The sequence below is a fragment of the Benincasa hispida genome, chromosome 9 (genome assembly GCF_009727055.1).
Source record: "Benincasa hispida cultivar B227 chromosome 9, ASM972705v1, whole genome shotgun sequence".
Taxonomy (NCBI): Eukaryota; Viridiplantae; Streptophyta; class Magnoliopsida; order Cucurbitales; family Cucurbitaceae; genus Benincasa; species Benincasa hispida.
This window is the reverse complement of record NC_052357.1, coordinates 77884295-77900954: the sequence shown is the minus strand read 5'-3', so window position 1 is coordinate 77900954 and position 16660 is coordinate 77884295. Positions and strand designations below refer to the sequence as shown.

Here is a 16660-nt window from a genome sequence, read left to right as displayed (position 1 = left end):
AATGTGTTTAGTTATATATATATATTAGTAATTTCAGATTAAAAAAGAAAACAAAGGTTGAGATTTTTTTTTTATTGCTGCATGAAAGGAAGAATTAGAAGAAATTAAGAAGAAAATTTGGGGGTTTTTTGTGAAGAAGAAGAAGAAGAATGATTTTGCAGAAAATTGAGTGATTATAAACAGAAGACTTATATATAGAGAGAAAAAATAAAATAAAATAAAATAAAAAGGCAAAAAGAAAGAAGAATTTGCAAATAAGGGTCTGTGTGTTTGTCTGTGTGTTGTGGGGTTGGGTGGGTCCCATTCTTCTGGAAAAAGTCGGTTTTGGAATTCTTTTCTTAGTCCACCCCTTCAATCTTCATTATTTACATATATCACACTTTTTTTTTCTGCTTTTTTAATTTTGTTTTGTGGTTATTTGACTTTGAAAGTAGAGTGGAACGGTTGACTTGAGTGTGTAAGGGTCCCACACGCTTTTGAAAATGAAATGACTTTTTTGCTCACATTGTATTTTGAATGGGGAATTAGAGGTTTGATTTTTTTTTTTTTAAATTTTATTTTATGAGTGAAAAAATTATTTTGATTCGTGTAGACTTAATTCTATTTTAGTCTCTGTAATTTTAAAATTTGTATGAAAACTTTTTCATTTTCTATTGTTATTTGGTAAGAAACGAATTTGTTTGATGATTCATCAGGTTTCTTATAATTCTCAAATTGAGATTGTGTTTTAGAAACCACTTTAGTTTTTTTTTTTTTTTTTTTTTTTTTTTTTTTTCATGTTCTATTTCTTTTTCCTATTTGTATGTTCATGTTTGATCTTTCCTTTGTTGGTCATGGGGTGCTCATACATCCAAATCCAGATACAAGTATTAGTTTTGAGTCCCAAATAATATAGGAACTGGCATCAAACGAGATCTTAAGTATTTGATTTTAATCTATATATATATATTCAATGTATCTTAAAATTAATTGTTTAAGTTTTCCTCTCTAAATTTTGGAAACAGGTTTACATTGTATTTTTTTTATTATTAAATTACAAATTTTATCCTTGATTTTTTTTTTAAACGTGTCTAATAGGTTCTTGAATTTTCAAGTTAAGAAGATAGCATAATTCGGACCGAAAGTGACAACTTAAGTCTAAAATGAGCCTAGAAAAAGGGGATGGCTTAGGCCTTGACTCAAGCTAGCATGCTCGGCCTCGAGTAAGTTTGAGGTCAAGCCTAAAAAAACACCTAATAGGCATGCCCCAACCCAAGGGATCACCTTAGTGATAGAGAAAACTAACATGCAACGGAAAAAATCAGAATCAATAAACACTCTAATTACACTTAATTCGAGTTTAAAAACATGCATTAAAACAACTTTTAAAAGAGGGTTTCAAGAGCATATTATTTTTGATGAAAACTCTTCAAATTCTTGCTTAATTCCACAAATTTGTCCTTCGATCTTTCAATAGACCACAAAGAGGATCTTCTCTACTATCCTCTAACTCAGATTGTGTGGTGAAAACACTAAATTGAGGATAATTAGGTGAGGAAACAAAGAGGATTTGAGAGACCACAGAGGGTTTTTGGTTTTCAATTTGCATCAACCTTAAAATATGAAAATTGAACCTTTTTATTTGTTCAGTTCATGCAGACACTGGAAGATAATGCTGATTCACACTCTCAAAAGCATTAATTCAAATGACTAGGTGTTTAATTTGGGGAAAACCACGTAAGCAAACAAAAAATTGGAAAATTCCACTAAAGTAGAGTTTCCAATTTTATTTTTCAAAATTTAATTTTGATTTTCAGCAAAATAAAAAATAAGTTTTCAAATATGATTTTGAAAAATGAAAAATGTTTTAATTTAAACAATTAATTAAATAAATTTAATTAATTAATAAATTAATAATTTGGTATCAAATATTAAATTAATCAAACACCTAATTGATACATAAATCATATTCATGTATTTAAATCAACATTTAAATATTATAATCTCTCCGATTACATTTAATTTCATTGATTTAAATGTTTAATTATATCAAATATAATTATCCAAACCCTAAATTGAATTTGAACACTTTAAATTCAAAACCCGAATTTCGATTTTGAACATTTCAAGTCCGCTCAATTCACTAATCCAAGATATAATTTTACAAGCTAGTAGAGGGACCTAATGGACCTATAGATCCTGATCTCCACTGATTTGACATTAATAGGCCAAACTCTTTAGACCGAATTAATTAATATTCGTTACTATCGAGACATACCACTATAGCTCGATAATTGCACTCTCCTCACTGTAGATATATTTCTATCCACTTTAACCATAATCAGTAAGTCGATCCTCCACAGGTTGTTCGTTTTTACAGCTAGATCAAAATTACCGTTTTATCCCTGTAAATACATCTTGCTCCTTAAACTCCCACCGATCCTTTATTGAACAATTTAGTTTATAGTCCAACTAATAAACCATGATCCTCTCGATCATTAGAGGGTAGGGCCCAGTTGTTCAAGATCAGGAATCAGTACTTAAGAGAACAATCTATCTACCAACACTAAGTCGGGTAGGAGTGAATTCCATCTTGCAGAACTATGTCTCCAACTATCTATTCGGTCTAATCCCCAAAATTGGAGACTTATTGAGCAGTGCTGTTGGACTACTCTCACCTATGCAGATCAAAGGATAATCCCGAATAAATAGGAGTTCATAGTAAGCTCAGGATTAAGATCGAGTTACCCTAGGTCATTGAATTTGAAATAGTAAGTTTTAACAGTAAACGGTCATTATAAAAAAAAATGACTATTTCGAGGTCCAGTCTTATGCAAACTCATTGCATAGAATGCCTCCACTCGCATGTCTCCACATGAATGATTTTGGGATCATATCATTTGTATCAGTATTCAAAGTGGTCCGTATTCAATAGTGTCACAAGGATGATGTACCCAATCTTATTTGTATACTTATGGATCATTTTGGCTATATACTAAAACTTCATCCACTTTTATGTCTCCTCGTAAAGTTAAAGTATTCATATTATAGCCATGGATTTGTTTATTAGATTTTTATAATAGAATGTAATATCAATAACAATTTATTGAATGAAAAACTCAATAATACTTTTATTGATAAATAGAATATGTTAACATTTACGAACTACGAGTTTTAAGACACTCCCAATAATCTCTCACTTGGACTAATACTCCAATGAGTTACGAATATATACAAATATATAATGTTTACAATGTTGAGAAATTAGAGAGAAAATACAATAAACTAGGACATTTATATAACATAGACATTCTCCCACTTGTCTTAGATTATAAAACTCATAGTCCTAGTCTGACCAGGTGGCCCTCGAACACTTTAGCTGAGAGGGCCTTCGTAAGCGGATCAACACGATTATCTTCTGAGGCTATCTTCATGACTATCACGTCTCCTCAGTGTACGATCTCCCTGATGAGATGGTATTTTCTTTTGATGTGTTTTCCACATTTGTGGCTTCTCGATTCCTTTGAATTGGCAACAACTCCACAATTATAGAGTGATGGGCAGATGCATATTTGGAACTACTTCCAAATCCATCAGGAACTTATGTAGCCACATTGCTTCTTTAGCTTCTTCAAATGTAGCTACATATTCAGCTTCCATTGTGGAGTCAACGATACAACTATGTTTGATGCTTCTCCACACTATAGCTCATTCATTAAGAGTAAAAACTGATCCTAAAGTAGATTTCCTCGAATTTACACCAGTTTGAAAATCAGAACCAGTGTATCCTGTAAGAATCAAATCCTTAGACCCATACACGAGCATATAGTCCTTCATTCTTTAGAGATGTTTGAGGATGTTCTTAATAGCAGTCCAATGACCGTGTCTAAGGTTAGACTGAAACCTGCTAACAAGTCCAATTGTAAAGCATATGTCAGGACGTGTACACAACATAACGTACATTAGACTCCCAACTGCTGAAGAGGAATTCTTTTCATTTCTTTAACTTCTTGAGGTGTCTTAGGACACTGCTCATTTGACAAATAAATTCCATGTCTAAAAGGTAACATATCATTTTTGGAATTTTGCATATTATATCTTGACAATATTTTGTCAATATAAGATACTTGAGATAATGCTAGGATTCTGTTTTTGTGATTTCGAACAATTTGGATCCCAAGAACGTACTAAAAATCTCCTAAATCTTTCATTTAGAATTGTGATGCTAGCCATCTCTTCACATCAGCAAGGAAACTTGTCTCATTCTCAATGAGCAAGATATCATCAACATAAAGTACCAAGAAAGCTACAATTTTGTTGACTATCTTCTTGTAAACACAAGGCTTGTCAACATTTTGTTCAAAGCCATAAGATTTAATCGTAGTGTCAAATTTTATATTCTAAGATCTAGATGCTTGTTTGATCTATAAATGGATCTTTTAAGCTTGCAAACTTTTTTCTCTTGACCCTGTTCAATGAACCCTTTTGGTTGAGACACGAAAACACTTTCATTAAGATAGCCATAAAAAAAGGCTGTTTTTGACATCCATTTTTCATATTTCATAGTCATAATATGCGACAATGGACAAAAGTATTATGATTGATTTTATCATGGCAACAAGAGAGAAGGTTTCTTCATAGTCTACCCCTCTCTTTGGGTAAAACCTTTTGTCACAAGTCTGGCTTTATAGGTCTGCACCTTACCGGTGGTCTTGTTTTCTTTTGTAGATCCATTTGCAATCATTAGGTTTAACCCTATCTGGTTGATTTACAAGTTCCTAGATAGAATTGAAATACATTGACTCTATTTCTAGGTCCATGGCTTTTATCCATTATTCCTTATCAACATCTTCCATTTCCTATTTGAAGGTCAATTAATCCTCTAGGTCATCATCAGGTATGATGACCTAAGTTTCTGTTAAACCCATGTAACGGTGACGCTGATGAACAACCTCCCACTACGACGAGAAAATCTCAACTCTTGAGAAGGATGTTATGGGGCAAAAACTGTTGTTGATGGACCTGCTTGATCAACAACTTTTGTTGATTTATCTGTAGTGTCTCTGGTCATTTCACTAAATACTAGTTTACTACGAGGTTGATGATTACTAATATGTTCTTCTTACAAGAATGTAGCATTTGTCGATACAAATACTTTATCTTCTTGAGGATCATAAAATAGTCCATCTTTTGTTTCTTTAGGGTATCCTACAAATAGGCATAATTTTGAAGGTTGATCCAATTTCTTAGGATTTTGCACCAACATGTGTATTGGGCATCCCAAAATTCTAAAGTGATGTAAACTACCTTTACGTCCTCTTCATGACTCATACAGTGTTTCAGAAACATTTTTTAAGGGAACCATGTTCAAAATATATACAACAGTCTGTACTGTATACCTCCAAAAGAATTTAGGTAACTGAGTATAACTTATCATTGAACGAACCATGTCCAACAAAGTTCAATTTCTCCTTTCTACAACACCATTCTGTTGTGGTGTTCCAGGTGCTGTGAGTTGGGATTGAATACCATGGTCTACTAGATAGTTTTGGAATTGTAAATCCATATACTCATCACCTCGATCTGATCGAAGTGTTTTAATTCTTTTACCTAATAAGTTTTCAACTTCTATCTTAAATTCTTTGAACTTTTCAAGAGTTTTAGACTTGTGACTCATTAAGTAGATATAGCCATATCTCGAATAATCATCAATAAAATTAACAAAATATTCATATCCTCCTCGAGTTTTTACATTCATTAGACCACAAAGGTCTGAATGAATAAGTTCTAGAGGTTCTTTGGCTCTAAGACCTTTTCCTATAAAAGATCTTTTGGTCATTTTACCCTCAAGATATGATTCACATGAAGGTAATGAGTTGTCTTCTAACTGGTTTCGATGACCATTTTTTTACTAATCTCTCAATCCTGTTGAGATTTATGTGACCAATTCTTAGGTGCCAAAGATAGCCATTGGGAGAAATCTTTCACTTTTTATTTGAGTTTTTTCCGTTTTAAACATCTCTATATTTAAAATGGATTTTGTGTTAGTTGTTTTAACACATACAAGTTATTTAGCAGAACAAATGTGAACACCTCTTGAACTAATGAATCCTTCATTGATATCAAAAGTTACTTTGTAAATATTTTCTAGCAAACAAGAAACAGAGATCAAGTTCCTTTTCATTTTTAGTACATAATAAACATTTTCAAGCAAAATGTAAGAATCTCCAAAATATAACTTGACGTCTCTCGTTGCTTCTGCTGAGATGACTTCACCTGTTTCCACCTCGAAAGTCATTTCATTCTCTGAAAACTGAGTCTAAGAACTAGTTTCCTGAAGAAAGTGCAAATATGGTTAGATGCGCCTAAATCTAATATCCAGGTTAAGTAAGAACTTTCCACTAAACATGTTTCAGTTACAAGTAAATCTGATTTACCTTGTTTTGCCTTTTCAACTCTCTTTTCAGCAAGATACTGTGGGCAATAGCGTTTCCAATGCCTGTCTTCCTTACAGTGGAAACATTTTTCTTTTGGTGCTTTATTCTTGCTGTTATTAGAAGGGGTTTTCTTCTTCCCTTTTCCTTTCTTCTTCATCTGGATACTCTTATCCTTTGAAGAAGAAACAAACTTCTTTTTCTCAGAAGGTTTCGTTCCAGAGGAGGATCCTTTCAGAGATTTCTTTTATGAAACAATATTTGCTTCACTTTCCTTATTTTTCATCAAGGATTGATAAGTCTGTAGTTCATTCAGAAGAGTGGTCAAATTGTAATCAATCTTATTCATTACAACATTAGTACAAAATGTCAGAAAGCTCTTCAGAAGAGATTCCATTATCATACTAACTTGACTTCTTTCATCTATGACAGTGCCATGAGCTTCCACAATGTTAAAATGGATCATCATATCTAGAACATGTTCTCTAATAGAGGTCCCTTCTTTCATGTGGGAGTTATAGACATAATTAATAGCTTCATGTCATATCGAGAAAGAGGGTTGCCCGAATATCTCTTGCAACAACACCATGATCTCACGTGTAATACCCATGGCTTCATGCTTATTATTGAGTACATTAGATATGCTCGCTAAGATATAGGTTCTGGCCTTCTCATTAGCCTGAACCCATTTGTCATAGGTTTTTCAAACATTTTAATTAGCGTTTGAACTGGGAAGAGGAGAACATTTCTGGGGTTGATGCCCTAAAGTCTCGTGTCCTGTAGTTTGTAAAGAGTTTGTACGAACGCTTGTGTTGTATAATATATGATATTTACTTCACATTTTATTTTTTGCTCTATTGTATGTTTTATTTGCTTTACCACAAACCAATAAACATAAAATCCCTAGTTATCTATATGTAACTCAAGCATGTATGTGGTGACATACAAGTGGATCATGTCTTGAGAGATAACCAAAATGGTTTGTAGTATATGGATATAGGAGGGAAACCTTATCCTGGTAACGCTACGGATGCGACCCGCTTTGTGGAATGGTCATAAGTGTTGTGACTCGTCATAGAGGATTTGATCCTGATCATTCGTGTTGGGGTCATGCAAGCGGAAGCATCTTTTATAAAGAGTTTGTATAAGACTTAACCACGAAGTGTTAACGTCTCATTATATAACATCGTTCATGCAGAGACTTCACTTCATTAGGATGACCATAGGTAACATGACCTCAATCCTGAGTGAGTTGGGAACTCCTGCCATTGAGGGCGGTCCTTTGATTTGTATGGGTGCGAGTGGCCAGGTCGCCGATTCAAACCTACCATTTTGGGGATTCGTCTGATTTGGGAGCTGGAAACTCGGTTACACAAGATGGAATTCACTTCTTCCCCGAGACAGGGGTAAGTAGATAGATAGCTCCCTTAAGAACTGATTCCAGGGCTTGAACGATGTAGCGTCACACACCTTCTCTTGGCCTGAGAGGTATTCACACATAATTGGAACTGATTCCGGGGCTTGAACGATGTAGCGTCACACACCTTCTCTTGGCCCGAGAGGTATTCACACATAATTGGACTATGTTGTATTGTTCATTAGAGAAATCAGTGGTACTTAAGAAGTGAGATGTAACTACAGGGGCAAAATGAAAAATTGGCCCAGCTGTACTTACGAGCATATGTGAAGGGTCATCGTACTCATGATTAGTTATATTTGATGGACACAGAAATATATCTATGGTAAGAAGAGTTTAGCTGTTGGTCTTTAGTGGAATGCCTGACAGTTAACGAATGGTGGATCTCGTGGCTAAAGAGTTTAGTCAGCTATTCACGTACCGTTAGAGTTTCGAGTCACAGGTCCCTTAGGTCCCCTGGGTAGCTTGGATAAAGTCGAGAAACAGTGTTTGGGTTAATTTGAAATGTTCAAATTGACAAGAGAGAGTTTGATTATATATGATATAATTGAACTGGTTGATTATATATGATATAATTGACTAAATGTATGAGATACATTATTTTTGGAGAAAATTTAGATATAAATATGATTTATATCATGTGGAGGAGAAATTACTATAGTAGATATGTGATATCAAAGTATAGGGTAAGAATATAATATGGTTATATTTATTAATTATTAAATTAGTTAATTATATGATAATTGGCCTAAAATTTCTCTCAGACGTGCGTTAGTAGAAGCAGTTGCTTCGGTTATGGTAATCGAAGAATAAAATGAAAATTAGTTTCATTTTACAAGATTCAGAAAAATTGGCATCGATGTGGAAACATAAACTATTGCATAGTCGAGAGCCTATACGATAGTCGCTCAGCGCCTAAACGATCGCATGCTAGTTCCTAAATGATCGCTTAATTTTCCTAAACAATCGCATAGTATGCCATGTTTTCTAAACGATCGTCCACCTTTTTACTAAATGATCACTTAGTATAACCTACACGATCGTGTAGCTTCTTCTAAACGATAAGTATTTAGCTATACGACAACTTTCTTTTCTCTCCCACTTGCTTATTGTCTACACAATTAGTTCTTTCTCCAACCTCTACCAAACTCACCAAAGACCACACTTTGGATTCTCACTCCGAGAATACCAAGGGCTCCATTTTGGTGGTGTCGTCCCCATTGCGTTCACTTGTTCGTGATAGTTCGTGCTATTGCAGACGACTTGTTTGCTAGGCGATAGAGATCGCATAAAGGTCTTCCACTGCGTTGAGTTCCAAAGCTTGAAGAGGGTCTTCAATTGGTATGAGAACTCTTTCCCTTATTCTTTAGTGTTCAAAGTATGCCTTCAATTATTGTTTGTTTGCATAACTATATGTTAGAATGTATATGTTATATTTCAGTCACGGTGAAATCGGAAAGATCCGAATGTGCTCATGGATGCTCTTCGTTAAGAGATCCTTTAATTCCATCGTTAAAACAAACCTCAAATCGTCAACGACTAGTATTGTATTTATATTTAACTTCCAATTTGAGTACCTTTCTCCGTTGAATTTATCAGAAGCTAGTAGTTGTATAAGCTAGTAGTTGATGAAATTTAAAGAAATTCTATTAGACTTATTGCATTAAACCCAATTTTAACAAAAGTAATGAAGGATCCATATTTATTCATTTGCAACGATATTTTAGTGAGTCAGAATAGAAGCTACCGAGGGTAGTAAAAAAATTCCTTCACTGAAGCAAGACAATCTTGACCAAATACTATATTCAGAATAACTCTTATTTCTATAGTCATTTAGTTACCATTTTTGTTCAAGAACTTATTAATATTCTAATGATTCTTGTAAGTGCGACCCTCCATTTTCAGATTTCATAGAACGGTATGAATATGCCCCCAAAAATATAGAAAATGTTCAAAAAGGAACTATAAAACCCTATTGATTTCTGAAATTTTGGTTGTTTCAAATCTTATGCTACAATCCTCCGAGGGGATCACCGTGGTTAACGACTAGCTAGTGCCGCCTAAGAAATAAAAGCGTATTATTTGGAACTACTTCCAAATCTGTCATGAACTTACGTAACCACACTGCTTCTTTAGCTACTTCCAAATCCAACCCAATAAGTCATAAGATAATCCCAATGCAACTTCAAAATCCTATGAGGATTGCTCTAGGTTAAATATACCTATTAATATATCATGATAGCTCCAAGGAGAGGTAAGTTCATTTTAATACTCAAACTCTCTACTTGCTACACTTATATGCTTTCTTACTTAAGAATTGAAGCCTGTGTGGCCAGCACCACACTGGTGTGTAGAACTTTCCATTTTATAGGTTACATTTTTCTCTGAATTAAAAATTTATGGTTGTTGTCACATGAAAGTTATGTGCATTTTTTCCTATCCGAATTTCGACATCAACATCTATTAAGCACACAATTGGAAGTTTAATGACATATTAGATCATTTTGAAGGTTGGGTGACAAGATGGGCACATACACCTTTTTTTTAGAATCTAAAACTATAATAATTTTTTCTCTTATATATTACTAATATACTATTTTTTCCATATATCTATAAAATACATTATTGATACATCAAGTATATTTTAATACATGTGTAGGCATGTATTTGTAAAATGTGTCATCTGACCATTAATTTTGATTTAAACCATATATCCTATTATTCCAAATCCCCAAAATTTTAAGCTTTCATAAAAATTTCTAGTAATAGTGTCGACGAGTTTCTAAAAAAAAAAAAAGATGAGGGCTAAACTTGTAATTTCCTTTCCCTTTAAAATTGATTATTCTTAGAACAATACATATTGAAGCTTGTATTTGTTGGTTCGTGGTTAGCGATGGACCACATATTGATGTCATTAATTGGACGCTTTTTCTTTTTCTTTTTTTCTTTCTTTCTTTTCAAAAGATAAGTTCATGCAAAATAGTCTTACTTTTTAAATTTCATAAAAAAGAATTATACCAATAAATTTGTTGAAATATTATAGACCAAAAAAGAAAAAAAAAATTATACGTTTAATTGGGTCATCTCTTATTTTATATACTACTATTGGTTGGCGTACTACTTAAGAAATTAAGGGATATATTTCAAAATTTTTGGTCCCTTTTACTTTTTAATGCTACAAACTACTTTTGTCATGTCTAACCTTTTATTTATTTTATTTTTTTTGCTAAAGAAAAATTAGAAAAGTTAATTCTTCCATAGGTAAAAGGAATAACTTTCTACAATGCACGAATTTTAATTATGGTTTCAAAAAGGATAACATAAAGATATTATATATTTGCATGTGAGCTCACAATAAGCTTTATCTTATTAAGTTCAAATAGGGATTTGAAATTTGAACTTTTGATCGAATATATAATACGTTAATTAGTTGATAACTATATTTAAGTTAACAATTATAATCATTAAGACGAGCATAGTCAATGAAGCACAGATATTTTATGTGAGGTAAATTATCAGTATCAGACATGTATCAAATACTGATACTTCCAGATACTTCACACATATGTATCTGACATGCGATTTGACGTATCTATTTCTACGTGTATCTTTTTTTAAAGAAAAAAGACAAGCAACTCATCTAATCTTTCTCAATCTAAAACCAGACAACCTATTTAAAAAACTCACTACTCGAGTCCAAAACTAAAAGGAAAAAAATAAATAAAAGACCAAACCCTAGAATCATCTAATCTTCATCTTCACATTTGAGTCCCCACAAAGTCCATCAAAATATAAATCATTTGGATATCTTCAACCATTCAATAAAGAAGTTTTTCGTTTATCTTCATACTTCTCCATCTAATCTTCTTCTTCTTTGTAACATGAGTCACTTTTTTATTGCATTTTATTAACTATTGTACTTCAACATCTCTTTCACTTTGGTCAATATGTCCTCAAGCTCGAACTCATACTAGTTTACGGGAAACACGGTCGATCATCACTTTCGCTTTAAATCAATCTCGCTCATCTGGTCTGCCGGTCAAATCTTAGCTGTTGTTTTTTTTTATTATTGTATTTCAGTGTTTGTATTATAATTTGTTCTATTGTTATTAACTTGTATGCTAAATTTATCTATATCTTAGATTTTTTTAAGAAAAAGAAAATGTATCTTCAATGTTTTAGTATCCTCGTTTTTTTTAAAAATATATATTATAAAAATATATAAAAAATGACGTATCCGTATCTTAATTTTTTTAGAAATCGAAGAATCGTCGTATCTGTATCGTGTAACCGTATTTGTATATGTGCTTCATAGAACATAGTTATCTTGCATAAGTTTGTATCATCAACCTCATATTTAGGGTTCAATTCTCACATCTCACATATTTGTCAAAGAAAAAATGTTAGCGATTTTGTCAATCTTTAAATTTATGATAATTTATTTTATATATTAAAACTCGATGTAACTTATATATAATTTGAGAGTTTTAACGAGTATTAAAATTAGTTTTAGATTGTGTGTTTAATAACTTATAGGAGCTTACCACAAAAAAAAAAAAAAAAAAAAAAGAAAAGAAAAAAGAAAGAAAAAAGAAAAAAGAAAAAAAGATACAACTTAATAGTTAATTCATTCTCTAACAAAGATTCAATTCTCTACTACCACATTTCTTGATTTTTTTAAATAATAAAAAAAATTAGAGTTTGAAATATAATATAGATGGTATCATTATAAGTTTATGATGGTCTACCTATCATTAAACAATAGCTTAAGAAACTACTCACATACTATATTTGTACGTATCTACTTAATTAATTTTTTTTAATTCATCTAAAAATGTAGAATCAGATTGAATTATCAACCTCTGAAATTGTGATTAGCGTCTTATCTACTAAAATTTGTTCGGATTGACACTTATATTATACACTTACTTAATTTTAACTTCAAGTTATATCATGCCAAAAGATCAAGTTCTTCTAAGTTATACAAATTCAATGAGGTTAGTCAACTTGACCATGACTTAAACAATTAAAAACTACATTTTTAGATGTGTTAAAGGTTTAAATCTCTACTGTGTATCAAACATTCCTGTATAGGATGTGTAACAATTTATAATTTTACACTTAATCATTTAAAGATTTAACTTCTACCACAGTAATAATTCTAAATTTATATCTACTGTTAATTAATTCAACTTGTAATTAAAGTTTATTTAATTCAAAGAAAAACATAATTTCTAATGGTCAAGAATAGACGACGCAACAGTTAAGAAAATGTAACTAAATCATGTGACTATAAGTAATAATGTTTAGTGTACAATAATCTTAATCAACTTTAATTATGTGACATATATGATTCTTTCTCCACAAGAGTGTTCCTTTTTTCCCTAACACGGGATTTTCTTTTTGTTACGCCAATTAATTAGATATACTTGGAAACTTTTACGTCACATTGAATGTTTTTTCATACTATATAAGTATAAATAAGGTTTCCTAATTATTTTATGTTCAAACCTATCTTAACAAACTTTATAGTGAGAATTTTTTCCATAAAGAAAAACTATAGAGAAAAATCCTTCATCTAATAGTTATGGGATCGAGTTAAAAAGAAGAAATCTAAAGTTACTTTAGAGGTGTATATAATATATGGTTCAAAATTCGTATTATTGATGTTAATCTTAACTTAGAGGTTAAAATGTTTACCACGTCTTTATCTTTTTTAAAAGATGGAATATATTAAAATCTCGCAAGATTTTCTTGACGACTAAAGTATGGTTTGATAACGATTTGATTCTTAGTTTTCCGTTTTTCTCAAAATTATGCTTGAGTCCAGTTGTTGAGGTCCCACATTTATTTTTTTTTTCTTTTGTAATTTGTGTTGCTTTTCAAGTTTGGGAAAAAGTTTACATGTATTTGGGAGAGGATAATGATAGAATTTTGGTTTAAAGATGGACTAAGAAATTTTAAAATATTTAAATTGTACTTTTTTTAATACATATTTGCTTTATATAAAATTAAAGGGGTAGGTTATTTGTTCAAAAGAATATTTGCTAATTATGTATTTTTTTAATTAAATAAGCATATTTATTATTTTTAATTTTTAATTAAAATGTAGCTTTTTTTAACTTATAAATCATATTTTTTAATTTAAATATTGTAATTAGTATAATTTTAGGATGAAGTCATTATGTGGGATGAAATTTAGACTTGTTACAAGAAGTAATTAATATCTTAACCAATTGAATTTTGTTTGAATTGATTTGTATGATTGACAATGATTAATGTCAATCATAACGATTAGTCTATTAATCTATGTTACTATTTTCTGATTTTACTATATGTGCAATCACATTTCTAACTTGATCACATTAGGTAAAGTTTTGAAACTACTCTCAAATTTTATAGTCTATATAATAAAATAATATTTTTTAAAGCAATACTCAGGTATAATTATGCTCTCCCTTCCCCAACATACATGAAAAAACTATTTTTAATATTTTTTTTGAAAAAATAATTTATCACATGATAATTTTTGCAGTAAGGCAGTTGGTTGCACTCAATTTTTTTTTAATATATACACATAAAAATGATAGTAGTAGTAACAAATTTGATTAATTTTATATTATATATATTTTATGAAATTTAAGTATTTGTTGCGCCTTTAAAATATATTATATTAAAGTATGGTCTCCTCAAAATATATCTTGGCCTGCTTCCTTATTGGTTATTTGCTATGCTTTCAATTTTTTTCTCACACAAAAAAAAGTTTGAATTCTTGGGGAAAAAAATTAAAACTAGATTTAATTTTTAGTTTTCAAAATATACCAATTAAAAAATGGGCCATAATATGGAAGTATGTTTATAAACTTAATTTTTCAAAAGACAAAGCAAGCATAGCTCGACTAACATACGGTTGTCTGTGGTTTGATTCTCCATATATTCTTATTGTACTAAAAAAATTTAATTTCGAAAGTAAAAAAAGAAAAAGAAAGAAGATTATCAAGTGGAGCCCGAATGTAGAAAGATTCGATGATTGTCATATGAGATTAATCAGAAGTGTATAAGTGAATCTGTCAACTTGGGTATAGATAATCAACTAGTTAAGGCATGTATTCTCGACAAAAAAGTCAGATGTTCAAATATTTATTCTTGCATGTTATTGTTGAACTCCCATATAAAAGAAAACAAACATGGTAGTACTCAACGACAATTGACATGCACTTTTCTTTTGAAATCGGAGATTTAATCTCTCGTTTCTACAATTGTTTTACGAAAAAATAAATAAATAAGAATTTCTCACACATGAATTTTTACAAGTTTGAAAAAAAGGCTGGAAATAAATATTTTTGCAGCAGCAAAAATTAAAAATGGCCCAAAATGCAATTTTCTTCAGGAGTTTGAGTTTATATACTTTATACTAAATTGATTTCTCTCTCCTCTTTTTTTAGTCAAACTTAGTAAGAATGACGATTTGATATTTAGTTCATATTCTTTTCGATTCTATCTTATCGCTTTTGTTTTTATTACATTTTTTCCCTTCTGAATTAGAATCATATGCTATTGCTTTTATTTATTTATTTAGATCATAAATACAACTTCGATTTGATATTTAGTTCATATTCTTTTCGATTCTATCTTATCGCTTTTGTTTTTATTACATTTTTTCCCTTCTGAATTAGAATCATATGCTATTGCTTTTATTTATTTATTTAGATCATAAATACAACTTCGATTTGATATTTAGTTCATATTCTTTTTAATTTCCCTTATCATTTATCTTTTCGTTTAATTCAATATACTTTTAAATAAATATTTTCTCATTTAGAAAACTGTGATTGAATATATTCTAAATTCTAATACTTTTGAATTTAGTTTTAGACAACTGTGATAAATTCAGTTCCAGATCTACTTTCTTTCTTTCTTTTTCTTTTTCTTTTTTCTTTTCCTTTTCTTTTATTTATTTAATCAATTTCATTTACTAATAAAAATTTAGAAAACTAGTTTTTAAACTTAAATTAGTTTGATGAACATTTTGTGATTAACTTCGAAAGAGTAATATTAAATGAGATTTAAAAATAAATAAAATATATTTTCTTAGTTCAATATGAGATGAGTGTTTATATCACTATGCTAGTTAAAATGTGTATTTTGAATTTTAAATATCAAGATATTATTTTTCAGAAAATAGTGTTTGCATATATTCTAAACTCAAATACTTTTTGGAATGTTTTTTTTTCTTTTTTACAGTTAAGAAAACAGAGATAAATTCAGTTCTAGATCTTTTTTTTTTTTTTTTTTGAAAGCTTGGTTTGGGGCCATAGACATTATTATTATTATTATTATTAGAGGAATTTTCATAGATAAGAAAAATATCAAACTATTTATAGAAATAGTGTAAAAAAAAGATTTGTATCAATTTCTATCACTTATTAATGATGGACTTTTATCCGTTTTATCATTAATAGATACTGATAGACTTATATCAACCTCTATCAATGATAGAATTTATTTTAGTCTTTACCACCGGTAGAATAATAACAATAACAATAACAACTTCTATCGGTGTCTATCTATGATCAACAATGTCTATCACAATTATAATTAATTTTTTTGAAATATTTTTCTTATTTTTCTATTTTTGAAAATTCCCTTCTTCTTATTATTATTATTATTGAGAAGTATAGGCATTTGATTTAATCAATTTTGGTTTCACTTAATAATAGAAATCATAAATCTAATTTTACTTCACTATAAATAAAGCTATAATATATTTTGGAGGGTAACAAATAACTAAATTATAACATATTAAAATAAATAGCGTTCAATAACCGAG

General features: G+C 30.3%; 1 protein-coding gene across 3 annotated transcripts in view; it reads right to left on the bottom strand.

Moving 5' to 3' along the window:
* LOC120085270 (probable WRKY transcription factor 40) overlaps window positions 1-138 on the bottom strand; it is a 3664-nt gene extending 3526 nt beyond the window's left edge. The window contains exon 1 of one of the 3 annotated variants that reach the window (XM_039041178.1): window positions 26-138. The gene's annotated coding sequence lies outside the window, so the exon portion shown is untranslated. The remainder of the gene's footprint in view (window positions 1-25) is intronic. The other 2 variants (XM_039041179.1, XM_039041180.1) reach the window with 2 other exon arrangements.
* Between the last annotated feature and the right edge of the window lie 16522 nt (window positions 139-16660).